Below are 15349 nucleotides of genomic sequence, written 5' to 3'. Positions count from 1 at the left end.
TTGGAGTAATAAGTTATCAACATGAAATACAATATATGGAAACAAGGACAGGACGAAAATAAAGGAAAAGGCCCAGAAAACAAAAATGCATCAATGGAACGGCACTGCAGTACAAAACCCTGTAATGGTCTCATCTGTAGGACCCCCCCCCCCACATGGTCCTGTAATAGGACGTCACCTCTGCACCAAGTCAGTCCCTGAAATTCTTCCCATATTCAGTATGCGCGGACTCCCTGCAGCCAACCCCAGGTGGCAGAGTTGCAGCAGGAGCCGACTGCGCATGCGCGAGATTTCACAGCAGCCTCAGATGCCTACACAAGGCAAAAGATCGGGAGAAGATGAAGAGGGGGGTGAACAGAATTATCTAAGGGGCGGTGAGAGGTGATGACGCGGGTATGCTCGGAGCACAGGGAGAACGCGTCCTGTGCTCCCCGAGTGTTATTTGCATCACAATAAACAGATTTTTACAGAAACGGTGGGGAGAACGGAAGAATGGAAGGCAGGAGTAGAACAATAGTCATTAGTTCAAAATCTGATTTTTTAATGATAGACTCCCTTTAATGACATCTATCATCTCCCCCAACTCTTTAAACCTACCCCCTGCTGTAGATGTCGTAACATTGACAAGTTTTATCCATTATATATATATATATATATATATATATATATATATATATATATATATATATTATATATGTCACGGAGCAAAGGTATACGTCTTCCTCCGGATGGTCTTTTGAATCAACACGGACGCAAAAGGTCGGGAGACAACAGCAATTTATTGTAATCCACAAAGTTAGTAGCCGGCGGCGGTCACATCAACCGTAATAACAATAAGTCCACAGAAGTCACAATCCAATGATAGCTTTGGCTCCTTGGTCCTGTATTTAAATCCTGGCTCTCTACAGAGCTGTGCACAGGCCGGCTAACACATACTAACTCCAGCTACAACTATATACTAAGACTGTTACACCTATATCTGTGGGTGGGAAGGGCTGAGTCACAGATCCTTCCCCCCTCACCTATACCAAGGAGAGCAGACTCCCTGTCTACTATGGACAATGCACCATCCAACATCTTCTTGGAGACACTGATCAGATTATCTCCACCCATTGTCCTCACTGGTCCTCACTAGTTAGAGGTATTTGCATACAATGTGCTAACACACTAGACCCTAATCAGCCAACTACACATTGATGTATACAACAGGTTAGAGAATACATTCCACATGAAATATATATTACACATTGCCTATAGTATAGACTCTAACCATCCCATGACAATATATATATATATATATATATATATATATTAGTTAGATGGCGCTCCGGAGTGTTCCTATTGGTCCTGAGCAGCGCTCTTGTAGTTGTCAGGGTGTATGACTATACTACACATGTGCAGTCTGTTCAGCCCGCCCCAGCATGCTCATACACACTGAGGACTACAAGAGCACTCTGCGCATGCCCAATATTTCACCAAGTGGATGGTGATGTCGGAGAACTATCACTTCCCAGGGGACGGTACAAAAAGGAACAGGGGAAGGTTTTCACCAGCAAGAGCAGCGCTCGGGGATCTCTGGGAGCGTCCCCAGGACCCCAACCAACTAATAAAACAGATTTTCCTCAAAATTCACAACTCTGTCAAACATAAACAAAAGGTATGACATTTTTTTTTTAATCAATGTTGTGGCATCTACAGCACTACGGGGGTAGTTTTAAAGACTTGGGGGTGATAGACGCCCTTTACATAGTATCAGACTGCTCCCCCTTCTCATCCGCTGCTGCAGTTTCTGGTGCCTGCGTCAGCAGATCTGTGCAGGACCTGGGTGTCAGCCCCCCTACAGATCAGATACGGATGATCTATTCTGGGGATAGGTTATCAAAAATGTATCAGGGCCGAGAAAACCTCTAAGACAAGATGATGAAGAAGGTTTTTCATGCGACTCCTCCCTTTATCTCATAAGAGGAGACCCGCTGACAGCTCTAATCGCTCAGCCGTATTATTATGAGTGACCCCATTATTTAGGCCGCACATTATCTCCCCCACCGCTTGTTTTATTTCATTCAAAAACCTGCAAATTAATAAGAACTTTATACGTAAAAGCAGCAGAAAACGGAACGTCTGACGGTAATAACATTCGCATTTTCACCGCCGCCATTCTATCTTCCGTGTTTAATTTTAGTCTACAGAATACACACCAACAAAGGCCGCCATTAATATAATGTATGCGGAGGTGAAGGCGGCCATTCATTACCAGGCCTAGCTAGCATTTAGACCTGAGGAACAGCAGGGGCGCTCGACCTAACGGCAGCCATAAATACAGAGGAGAGAGGAAGCGATTGGATCCACGCTGAACGGTCGCAGCGTGAAGGCGATCGGCTAAATAAAGAGAAGACAAAAGAGCAAATGCAAAGAAATAGGAGATCCCCGGCTGGAAACAAAGTCGTAGGAAAGCGCACAGAAGAGTTGTGGTTTTATATTAGTCTGGCTTTAACTGTATAAAGAAAACTTAGGCTTCGTTCACACTGAGTTTGTTCTAGGGTGGAAAAAAAAAATCTGTTTCAAGAATTAGAAAACTGTTTTTTGATACAGTTTTTTTTTTACATCCTGTAACTTTTGACACATTTACTCTGCTACATTGTATAGACCTGGAAAATCAGCATTAAAAAACACTGGCGGTTTCCAATGCTGCTTTTTTTTAAACACTGATGCTAAGGCCCCACGGGTCGATACGCAGCGCTGAAGCACTGTGGGAAAAACCGCGGCGGGAAGCCACTGGCGTGCGACATACAACACGCCGGTAATGGAAATCGCAGCACGTCCGCAAAGTGGGCATGGGATTCGCATGAAACCCATCCAACTTTGGGAGCCTGTTGCAAGTGTGAACCTAGCCTTAGACTATTTAGACCGTCCTATTCGTAGGACTCCAACATCTCTTGTATCAAAATATAGCAAGTACGTGGCATATTCTAGAATATTCAAAATTCTGCACAACTGCAACAGAATAATCTAAAACTCCCGCCATATATAATAATTGAACCCTGCCAAGTCGCCCTCCATACGTCACGTCTGCCCCCACGCCCTATTACCTTGCTTTGCTCCCATACCCTGCAGTCTTATAAAATCCTCGGCGTACAATCCATTTCTCCTTAACCCAATGCAAACAAACTTATTAGGAAACACAAAGATTCACATTACCGAGACGCAATTTTATTTCCGTTCATTTCCATTGATTTTATATTTCATCCCTCTTACGAGGCTTAGCGTGCCGTACGGCGGTCCTGTCCGCCGCCATCACTCACGAGCACGGGAAAGCTGGGTAATTAGCCTGCAGATAAGTCGCATCCCCTGTAGTACAGGCCTCTAAGTACATTGTAAACCTGTAATGTCTGGAAAATAAATAGGCTGATAGAAGTGAGCGCAACGTTCAGGGCTCCTAAACAAATGCAAAGTATTTATTAATAAACATCCATCAAGAAACCCAAGACACTGTAAAGAGGTGCGAAGGGAACGTAAAAAACTCATTTATAAGGAGAAGTAAACACGGAAATAATTACATTTATATTATGTCTGCAAATCGGAGAGAGCTCTCGTGACGGCTTCGGAAATGTGCAAATTTATTGGAGATTTGTCGCGGGAAAGCAACGGGAAGACGAGATGAAAGGCTCAATGATAGACATCCGTTCCGTACAATGATAATACTTCAGATCTGTGCCCGCTCACTGCTTTGTGGGCTTCCGTTTTCTGCCGACAGGAGACGGAAACCTGCCAGACCGTGTCCGCCCATGAGCATTTTGTGGTCTCCACGGCGAAACGGGGTTTTTTTTGTTTGTTTTTTAACCCGACACAAAGTCCTGACTTTTTTTTTAACGCAACCTGTCCGACTTTGTGTCCATTTAAAAAAAAAACGGTTTCACTGCGGAGACCATAAAACGCTCAGGGCTCGTTCACATCTGCGCCCAGGTGTTCGTTCTGCAGGTTTCCGTTTCCTGCATAAAACAGAGCAGGATACGGAAACCTGCAGGACTCTTTCATTTGAATGGGTGAGAAAGATGTCCGGCCGTGAGCGTTTCATGCTCTCCGCTGCGAAATCGGGTTTTTTTCAGTACTCTGTGTCCGGATTTAAAAAAACAGTTTCACGGCGGAGAGCATAAAACACTCACCACCGCTCACGGCCGGACCCGGTCTGTGGTTTCTGTCTTCTTGTATGCAGAAGACGGAAACCACAGAACAGAGACCAGAACGCAGGTGTGAACCTAGCGTCACCGGTGCTCACGGGCAGACACGGTCTGCCAGGTTTCCGTCCACAAAGCGGAGACTGGGCGCAGATGTGAACCCGCCCTAAGGGTGAGGATGATGATGAAGAGGACGAGGTCAGTTTCGCTTTGCAAAGTTTGGCCTAGAAAACTCTATTCCTGCTCAGTGAACTGACTTGCGTTAAAAAAGCGGTTACAGGGGAAACCACTGGACTATAATGGGGTTCACTGGGTTTCTGCTGAAGAAATGCGGAGAGAGAACTCCTGCTTGCAGGATTCCATCGGATTCGCAGTTGATTCAGCTGCAGATGTTCTGCCTCGCGACACTCCCTCCCAACTAGGCCAATTCATTTCGGTGTAATCCAGAGCGGAGTGCCGCCACTAGATGCCTGGTGCACTGTATGCACAGCATCAGCATCCAGTCGTGGCTAGCCGATTTCTGGACCAGATTCTGAGGAGGCCACTGCGTCGAAATCCGGTCCAAAAAACCTCTGTGTGAACCCGGCCTTAGAGTCTGTGGTCTGCAGATTTCCATCTGTAACTGCTTTTTAAGCAGATTGGGTTTCAGTTTTTCATGTCCTCAAGCAGATGTGAAGGATGAAAACCCAAATGTTAGTGTGAACCTAGCCTAAGTATTTTTGTAAATTTAATTTTTTGAAAATTCCATCAAAAAAATGGTGGAAACTCTCCAAAAGACCACCCACCCACTCAAAGACTTAGACTTCCAGGCCAGATTTCTTAGTAGAATTTCAGATCTACTGTATATTATACACTCACCGGCCACTTTATTAGGTACACCTGTCCAACTGCTCGTTAACACTTAATTTCTAATCAGCCAATCACATGGCGGCAACTCAGTGCATTTAGGCATGTAGACATGGTCAAGACAATCTCCTGCAGTTCAAACCGAGCATCAGTATGGGGAAGAAAGGTGATTTGAGTGCCTTTGAACGTGGCATGGTTGTTGGTGCCAGAAGGGCTGGTCTGAGTATTTCAGAAACTGCTGATCTACTGGGATTTTCACGCACAACCATCTCTAGGGTTTACAGAGAATGGTCCGAAAAAGAAAAAACATCCAGTGAGCGGCAGTTCTGTGGGGGGCGGAAATGCGTTGTTGATGCCAGAGGTCAGAGGAGAATGGCCAGACTGGTTCCAGCTGATAGAAAGGCAACAGTGACTCAAATAGCCACCCGTTACAACCAAGGTAGCCAGAAGAGCATCTCTGAACGCCGCACAGTACGTCCAACTTTGAGGCTACAGATGGGCTACAGCAGCAGAAGACCACACCGGGGGCCACTCCTTTCAGCTAAGAACAGGAAACTGAGGCTACAATTTGCACAAGCTCATCGAAATTGGACAATTGAAGATTGGAAAAACATTGCCTGGTCTGATGAGTCTCGATTTCTGCTGCGACATTCGGATGGTAGGGTCAGAATTTGGCGTCAACAACATGAAAGCATGGATCCATCCTGCCTTGTATCGGTAACGGTTCAGGCTGGTGGTGGTGGTGTCATGGTGTGGGGAATATTTTCTTGGCACTCTTTGGGCCCCTTGGTACCAATTGAGCATCGTTGCAACGCCAAAGCCTACCTGAGTATTGTTGCTGACCATGTCCATCCCTTTATGACCACAATGTACCCAACATCTGATGGCTACTTTCAGCAGGATAATGCAATGCCATGTCATAAAGCTGGAATCATCTCAGACTGGTTTCTTGAACATGACAATGAGTTCACTGTACTCCAATGGCCTCCACAGTCACCAGATCTCAATCCAATAGAGGAGCATCTTTGGGATGTGGTGGAACGGGAGATTCGCATCATGGATGTGCAGCCGACAAATCTGCGACTGCAACTGTGTGATGTCATCATGTCAATATGGACCAAAATCTCTGAGGAATGCTTCCAGCACCTTGTTGTATCTATGCCACGAAGAATTGAGGCAGTTCTGAAGGCAAAAGGGGGTCCAACCCGTTACTAGCATGGTGTACCTAATAAAGTGGCCGGTGAGTGTATATACTGACCGCCATCTTTGATAGGACCAGCCCTTAGAAGACCAGACGGACGGTCATCTCTAAGATATTTCTCTATATTGGGAAGCTGCACAGATGCTATAAGTTATAAGTTACTTGACACATTGACACTAAGGCGCGCGCTACAATATGTCCAATGAGTGAAAAATCTTCAGTCTTGTCATTTACCCTCGAAACTGAGGAATATACAGAAGTTTAATTGGTTCTGGGTCCAGATGGAGAAAATCTGCCAATTCTGGCATCAATTATACTACGTCACATTCACAAAAATACAAAAATACCGCGCACCAAAATTTAACTTTACCGTCTTACTACTTACTATTGTACAGAAGAACCTCCGATATGGAAGGGTTAAAAACACCCCAAGACAGAAGTAGAATTAGGAGAATTATCCCCATATAGGCCGGGGGAAAAACCTCAACCTATTACTTGTTTGGGAATAGTTCTCAGAGTTGATAAAGCAATTGAGGAGAGCGCTGTGAAGATTACGGAGGACTTAGGCGATGAACAATAACGTTTATTTCTATGGTTAGGCGCACAATGCCTTTCATTTACAGTTCTAGAAAACACATTTGGTTTCAGGACTCATTGCCTTTTCAGCAGATAATCAGAAATTCATGGATTTGGAAAGGCCGTATAATCCAGAACGGAGCCGTCTAATAGCTCGAAACACTGAATACACATAATAAACAATATTAGAAATCAGGTCTGCAAACCTAAGACACGCACATCGGGCTCGCTGGATAGCGAACATGGGTTAACCAGTTCAAGACCGGGCAAGTCCCAGGGAGAATGGTCCGTTTGTGGACTGAATTTCCCGGATTGAACCCTACTCCTGCACGCCCCGGTCACTCACGTACCGGACGGTCGGCTTTATAGCACTTTAGTATAGTAGGAATCGGGGAATGTTCGAGAGCGCTCTGCATTATAACCGACTAGAAAGTGAGTATTACGTACAAGGACATACAGCCTACACAAGAATCAGTTTCCCCAAATTGCACGAGGTCAGGTGCGTGGTCACTCATTCTTTCCCTTTTCCGTTACTGTTGTTTTTATATGCAGTGTCCTGAACCAAGATCCAGATTCTGAACCTGGAAGCCGTTATCTTATATTTACCTAAAAAGTGTAAGGAAATGGGTTTTGTAGGCAATGCAATCCTTGTAAGTGGCAAGAAGATAAAGCTCTGCTTATAATGAAAAAGCTCCACTTAAGGCGGAGGCCCCACGTTGCAGAAACGCAGATTTTTGTGTTGCTTTTATTGAGCCAAGAATGGCTACAAGGAATGGGAAAGCACCTTTGGCTTTCACCACGGCGCGAATCCTTCTGGGCTCTTGATCAGATTCAAGCAAGTCTCAACCAAAACGTGATAACAAGTCTCTCCTACACATTCTCATTGTTGCTGCACATTTGTCGATTCACTTGGGAAAAATATAGGAACTTCTTATACTTCTAACTTTTACCCAGTCCATTCCTGGCTTTGACTCAAAAAATAAAATCTGTAACAAAAAAACAAACAAACAAAAAAGCCGTGTTTCTGCAACGTGGGGCCTCGGCCTTACACTGGCATTTTACCACATTGGTTGCAATAACAAGATTTTAAAAAATCCCTTGAACATTGCAGCAAAGACAAACAGAATGTGATATATCTTAGAACAAACTTGTTAAGTAACACGTGTAACACGGGATTACGGACTTAGAAAAACCAAAGAAAAGAACAGAAACCACTGAGATAAGAAGTATAATTTATTGAATGAGATATATATATGTTGTATATGTGATTTTTTTAAATCATTCAATAAATTATACTTTTTATCTCAGTGGGGTTACGTTCTTTTCTTTGATTTTTCATAGTACATCTTAGGGCAAGTTCCACTTAAAGACCTTTCACCACCTCCATCAATTCTAGTTCTTTGTATCTGTGAATCGTCCCCGCTCCACTGATTCCAGGACAGTTGGTATTTTCTCTCTAGCCCCCACCGTTCCTGAGCTAGAAGTGCAGTTAGTTTTGGTGCCTGATGTCCTTTGTAAGCTCTGTAATGTCAGGTGCGAGGTGTCAGGCAGGGGGCGTGGTAATTCAGAGCTCCAATCAGAGGCAGCCAGTGTCAGAGCTCAGAATCACACCCCCTTGTCTGCTCCTGCCTGACACCGCCCACCTGACAGTACAGAGACTCAATAGCATTGATTGCTCAGGAATGGTGGGGGCTAGAGAGAAAATTCCAACTGCACCAGAATCAGTGGAGTAGCAACTATTAAATGATGCAAAGAGCTGGACCTGTTGGAGGTTGTGAAAGATTCTCTTTAAATGGGGGGAAAATAAAATCTGGCATCCAATTTGGGATGATAGGAGGCAGGGGTGACAAGTCAAGCAAATTCTGTGGAGTCAGAAAAAAGCTACCGACTCCCAATTAACAAATAATAATAGTAATAATAATAATAATAATAATAATAAATTTGTTACATAATTACTTTCATAGGAATTCAAAGTATTTTAAAGGGGTTGTCCCATCACAAGGATCCTGTCTATACTGCTAGTTTATGTGGATTCAAGAATTTTCCTAAATACATTGTTTTATCAAAACGGCTTTGTTTGCAAACATAGCAGATAGCCGAGCAAGTGAAACCCCGCCCACCAATGTGCCGAAAAAACAGGAAGTGAAGAGAGCACACAGCCTGCAGGTTGGTGAACAAGCAAGATGGGAATACCCCTTTAATGTTCTACTTCTTCTGACTGACCAAGTGGGAACCCAGTGCACGGCATCCAGTCACGGCTTTCCGCTCCGGATTAGTCCGAAGGGTGGTGTCGAGAGGCGGACGCGGATGGCTGAATCAGCCGCGGAATCTGCCAGAAGAAAGGACAACTTGCTTCTTTTTTCTGTGAGTGGGAACAAACCGCTCGCAGAAAACGGAAATGTCCAGGCTCCAATTGATTTCAATGGGGGGTGGCAGGATTTTGATGCAGTTTCCGCATCAAACGCTTGACCATTTTTCCCAGTGTGAACTAGCCCTCAGTGGGGGCCTGTGACACGTGTATGAACATAGCCTTAGACTCCATGCTGACATGCGAGTGTACATCCGAGTTGGGGCTGAGCTTATCATGGACCCTCGGAGTGACATCTAAGTGCCCTGCTCAATGCATTCATGTCTATGGGGCATCCGAATTTATTCCGTTCTGATAACACGGAGCAAAATAAGGACCCATTTTATAATCATCTGTTTTATCGGAAGGTAATAAATCTGGACATCCCATAGATGTGAGTAGTGTTATGCACTTAGACGCCGCGCTGAGTATCATCCGACTGCATTCCTTGATAAATTCGGCCCCCACTCGTCGTGTCTGTGGCCTTAGAGAAAATTCTATGCGTTCCTGCACAGCGACCTCCCTATCCTCAGCCTTCTTACTGATCATTAGTATTGGCTTATCGTGTCCTCTGCTCCTGGGGCGCTGTCCGGCCTTAGGACGGGTGACGCCGCCTGCTGCGCCGGTTATTTTGCAGGAATATAAGGCAATGAGGAGCGAGCCGGATGACTACAACACAGGAGTCAATGCCTTGCGTCTGATGGAACAACGCAACCTGTCTGTATAGAAAAAACCCTTCTGGTGCTGCTTCCATTAGACTATCTGCGGCTCCGATCTCTGCGGCTCATCTGTCAGAGGAATCAGAACACGAGCCGCTAAATGTCATCCCGAGCTTCACCCGAAGGGCGAGACCTGGCAGCGCCGTAATTATATCCTCTGTGGGATCTATTCTGTGCACGAGAGGTAGAAAAACAACAAAAACATCCTATACAAATATATACTCTATATATACGCTATATACTATGTAAATGCTTAGACTGTGCAGGTCATAGAGTGTGTCCAGAATATAGATACAGGAGGAGCCGGGCGAGCCGTACGCTGTGCGATACGTGATCAATGCACGTCATACGCAACGTATTGATCTCTTTAGATACGGGCGCCCAGGAGTTCATTCATTACCCGCCATCTCCCACTTGCGACTAGCGATTCAGCATTAAGCATTTCACGCTTAGTTACAGTGCCCCCTGCTGGCGAGGAGACAGAATGCAACCTATTACAACCTGGCAATGCTACAGTAACATAAATGATACAAACAGTCTATAGAGATTACAGGGATCGACGGGGACAGAGCGCGGACGGTGATAACACGCGGATACCGAGCTGCTGCTTTGCTATGCACAAGAGGAAAGAAGAATTCGAAGGCGGAAAGAAATGTCAAAATGCAGAAATCCATTAGCAAATGTGAACATGGCGAGCACAGAAATTAAATTAGGCTCTATTTACATTTCCCACCAACTCATTGATTATTCTCCCCTTTGAAGCGCTCCGGTTTGGATCATTTGATTATAAAATGGTGTTAGGGGGTTTTTTGTTTTGTTTTTTTGGATTGCGGCTTCAGCCCGGCTCAGGCTCTTGGTTACAGTGACACCGAGTGGCCATTGTGCTCCGGTGTAATGTCAGGACGCCAGGAACGCTCAGCACAAGTGGCCACTTTCCTCCAGCAATTATTCCGTCTCCCACACACTTAATATGACATTAAAGACTTAATTCCTACAAGAACGGGCATGCAAACAAAACATTACAACCTTTAAGTGGATTCTTCCAGCATATTCTATCCATACGGCCAGATATGAGAGGACTTCGTAAATGGAAGCAAGAAACAAACATATTCTGTATCGCACTTAATACCGCCACCCCTCCCCCCATCCCTAATAAAATAGCTCTGAACCCTCAGGGCATGGACTTCACAAGACGTCTTCCGAGGTCTCGTATCTGACACCGGGTGCTTCATGTCCCCTAAGATTTGAGGTGCGGCCTCCATGGAGGACTTATTGTTCAATTCACTTATGATCCATAGGATAGGCCAGAAATAACTGGTGATGGGTCGGCAACAGACCGCCGCTGATCAGCTGTTCAGGAGTGCGTCCACTGCTTGTACTATACAGTGCACAAAGCCAAAAGCAGACCTCTGTGCACCTGTATATTAGCCGGGCGCCATTACTGCAGCTCAGGACCCCCTGACATCAATAGAAGGTGATCTGCAATAATACCTGATCAGTAGAGGCCGACACCTTGCACCCAGGCCAATCAGCTGTATGGAACCATGTCTGACACCTGTCCAATACACAATACAGGGCTGGAAGCAGAAAACGCTCTCCGCTGTACAGCGGCCGGGCACCGTCATTTCAGCTTCACTGCAGCGGCTCCGTACAGCTGATCGGCCCCTACTGATCCTGAGGATAAACTGCAACAGAATTCAGCCTGGAAACCCCTTTAGGGACCAATCACACGGAAGACGTTGGTGCTAATTCTGGCGCAGAACCCATGTGAGAATCAACGCTGAAAAAAAAAAAAAAAAAGACTCCCACTGACTATAATGGATTCCGTTTTCCGCACGGAACCCATTGAAGTTTTCAGCGTTGATTCTCACGTGGGTTCCGCGCCAGAATTAGCACCAACGTCTTCCGTGTGAGTGGACCATAAATGGCGCAATTTGCTCCTGTCCACATGACTTGTCCATGCTCATGTGATTAACACACAAGTGCACCAGGCAGATCACTATTCTCTGACTGTAACAAGCCGTGCGCCTGTGTGTCCATCACATGACCACAGGCCGTACATCCCATGACCACGGGCCGTATATCCCATGACCACGGGCCATACATCACATGACCATGGGCTAATTTTTATCCACAGTACGTAAAGACAGCAAGCAGAGATCTAGAAAACTGTGAGGAATTCATGCAGAAAGTATATTGGAAAACTGTACAATTTTTCATTATACAAATAACATTTGTCTGAATCTGGACAACCCCTTTAATTTAGGTGTGTACAATGCCATAACTTAAAGGGATCCTATCACTCAGACATGATTTTTTCTAAGTACCACGTCGGAATAGCCTTAAGAAAGGCTATTCTTCTCCTACCTTTCGTCGTCTTCTCCGCACCACCATTCGCCTACAATCCTGGTTCTTGTCGGTATGCTAATGAGCTCTCTCGCAGCACTGAGGGCGGTCCCCAGCGCTCAGAAAGCACTGGGGGCATCCCCAATGCTGCGAGAGAATTCTCTCCAGCGCCGCCTCCTCTTCTTCAGCATCATCATCTTCAGCCACCAATATACAGTGGACGGGGCTGCAGCTCTGCTCCTATTACTTGAGTATGGAACAGCTGATCTGGACGTGGTCCGGATCACATACTGAGGTGCAAACCTGTGGATAAAAAATCCATTTGGCACGTGGTCCTGATGAAATCAGCAGGTTTATGTCTAAAGTGTATGGTCAGCTAAACAGGTAAAGTTACGTTCAAACGTGCTCCGGAGACTCTGTTGCAGCGTCTGCCGAAAATCAGCGGAGGAAAAAGTCCTGTACGGGGATATACTCCCTCTAAAAGGTTCAGTTTAAAGGGATTCTATCATTAAATTCAATTTTTTTCTCATTCACACGTAGGAATAGCCTTAAGAAAGGCCATTTGTCTCCTACCTTTAGATGTCTTCTCTGCGCCGCCGTTCAGTATAAATCCTGGTTTTTGACGGTATGCAAATGAGTTCTCTCGCAGCACTGGGGGTGGGCCCCAGCGCTCAAACAGCACTGGGGGCGTCCCCAATGCTGCGAAAGAACTCTCCAGCGCCGCCTCCATCTTCTTCAAGAACGGGCTCTTCACGCGTCTTCTTCCAGCGCTGGCTTCAAACTTCTAGTCCTCAGGCAGAGTAGACTGCGCATGCCCACAGGCCACAAGAAAAATGGACACTTACACAGTAAGTAAGCAGCCATTTTCTTGTGGCCTGTGGGCATGCGCAGTCGGCTCTGCCTGAGGCCTAGAAGTTTGACCACCAGCGCTGGAAGAAGACGCGTGAAGAGCTCGTTCTTGAAGATGGAGGCAGCGCTGGAGAGTTCTCTGGCAGCATTGGTGATGTCCCCAGTGCTGTTTGAGCGCTGGAGACCGCCCCCAGTGCTGCGAGAGAACTCATTTGCATACAGAAGAAAACCGGGAGTTATACCCAATGGCAGTGCGGAGAAGACGTCTAAAGGTAGGAGAAGAATAGACTTTCTTAAGACTATTCTGTCATGTCAACGAGAAAAAAAATTTGATTTTAATGGTAGGATCCCTTTAAAAACACAGGACACCCGACAAACCTCATCACAATCAATGGCCTCCGCCTGTAATCGATGTGTTAGCAGTCCTCGACGGCCCCGAACAACGGAGATGCAACACCAGTATGAAGAGAGCGTGAGCATTAGGATAAACGTCAGCAACGCAGTCATAGGTAACAAAAGTCGAGAAAAGTTTTGCAGCCGAAAACCCCCGACCACGAGGAAGAGGAGGAGATATTTACAAGTGCACAACGTGGGCAGTCACTTAGCAACCGCTCGTAGCCGATAAACCTTCAGAGAAAGCAATTCAATTAATGACACAAATGTTAAGGTAATGCATCCGAAATAACAGGCTTGGGTTAGATGTTCATTTGAGAAGAACAATGCGGTGCCGTATGCGGCAGGCACCTGGCACAATCTGGGAGATGATAACGGAGGACGCGTTGCGCCGCTTTACTTTGTGACTTCTCAAAGAACACATCACCCACAGAGAAGACTGGAAATTACCATTAAGCTGCAGCTAGATAAACTGTGGAGGAGGACGGAACGCGCAGTCGGCGCTTTATGCATGAAAGATGAGCAAGTTCTATAATTTAATACCGAAAACTAAACTAAAACCTCAGACAGATTATGGGGGGGTAAAAAAAAACCTGTCACATCCAGAAATCATCCGTGTGAAACGCGCTATCAATTATTTATTGGTATTACGGGAAGTGTCATAAGTTCTGGCACCGCTCAAAAATATCGCAATGTCGAGGAATTCGCCTTAAAGGGAACCGGTCACAAATTTCTGGCAGGGGTGCTTATGGAACGGTGACTTCGTGTCCCAAACAAGCCGATGATATCGCTGCAATCACAAGAAAGAAAGAAAAGCAGCCATGCTTACCTGGATCCGCTACTCCCAGCACCTGCGCGGCGCATGCGCACTAATCCCTGGCTTCAGTGAGGAGCTGCCTACGTGCTGGGGGTACCAAAGGGGTGTCTAGGTAAGGCTATAGTCACACTCCAAGGGGATGTGTTCCTCCGCTGGTTTCAGATTTAAAACGACAAACATCTTACGGCCTCCATGTCCGGGTGTTATTGCACTTTTAGCGGTCCGCCCCGTCCATTGCTCTGGACCCCGACGGACCAGAATAATGGAGAGGCAATGCTTGTGTGAACCTGGCGTCAGTATGAAGGTTTACAGCTACAAACAGTGTTCGGTCAGGACTATCTGGGACACTTAGCCTCTAGTGATGAGCGAGCAGTATTCGATCAAATACCTCGCCGCCATAGGAATGCGTGTAAGCGGCCGAACACCAAGGGGTTAAGCGCATTGAGGTATTTGACGGCGGCAAGGTATTCGATGGACTACTACTCGCTCATCTCTATTAGCCCCCATCCACAAGGACCTATGGGTGACTCAGTGTGTGAAAGGTTCCCTTTAAAAGGACAGTCAGAAAGTGGGTAGAGACTACGGCCATGAAAATCAGTCCAAACACTTCAGTTTGCCTTGTGAGGCCGGGTCGGTGTCTGACGCAGATCCGTCTAAAGTCGCCAGACTAGTTCATCCAGCAATTCAAGTTAAAAAGAATCCACCCCATTATAGTCAATGGTTCCCTTGGGGTCCCTCAGGGTCTGTTAGTTTAGTGGCCCATTTGTCTTTTCTTTTGGTCCTCAGAAGGATGAAAAGAAGGTAGACTTGGCGCTAGTCTAGACCTAGCATTACCGGTTACGATGTCCGCATTGTAATATTTATATACTTCTATATACAGCATTGCTCAATCTGCCCTACACGTATGGCGTCAGGACGGTACAAGCTCTGAGGTGTAGCCCGCACCATCAGTCAGTGTAACAGCCAAGGTCAGGGCTTCGGCTCTATTCACATCACATCTTCTTTTCACATTCCTTTAATGAATGTAAAAACACTCATAGGATGAGAGCAACGGACATTAAGTGACTAATGCACACAGAG

General features: G+C 45.9%; 1 protein-coding gene across 2 annotated transcripts in view; it reads right to left on the bottom strand.

The window, feature by feature from the left end:
* ASB3 (ankyrin repeat and SOCS box containing 3) overlaps window positions 1-15349 on the bottom strand; it is a 77502-nt gene that overhangs the window by 50246 nt on the left and 11907 nt on the right. The window lies entirely within an intron of this gene.

The sequence above is a fragment of the Leptodactylus fuscus genome, chromosome 3, assembly GCF_031893055.1.
Source record: "Leptodactylus fuscus isolate aLepFus1 chromosome 3, aLepFus1.hap2, whole genome shotgun sequence".
In the NCBI taxonomy this organism is placed as follows: Eukaryota; Metazoa; Chordata; class Amphibia; order Anura; family Leptodactylidae; genus Leptodactylus; species Leptodactylus fuscus.
This window is presented reverse-complemented; position numbering and strand designations above follow the sequence as displayed.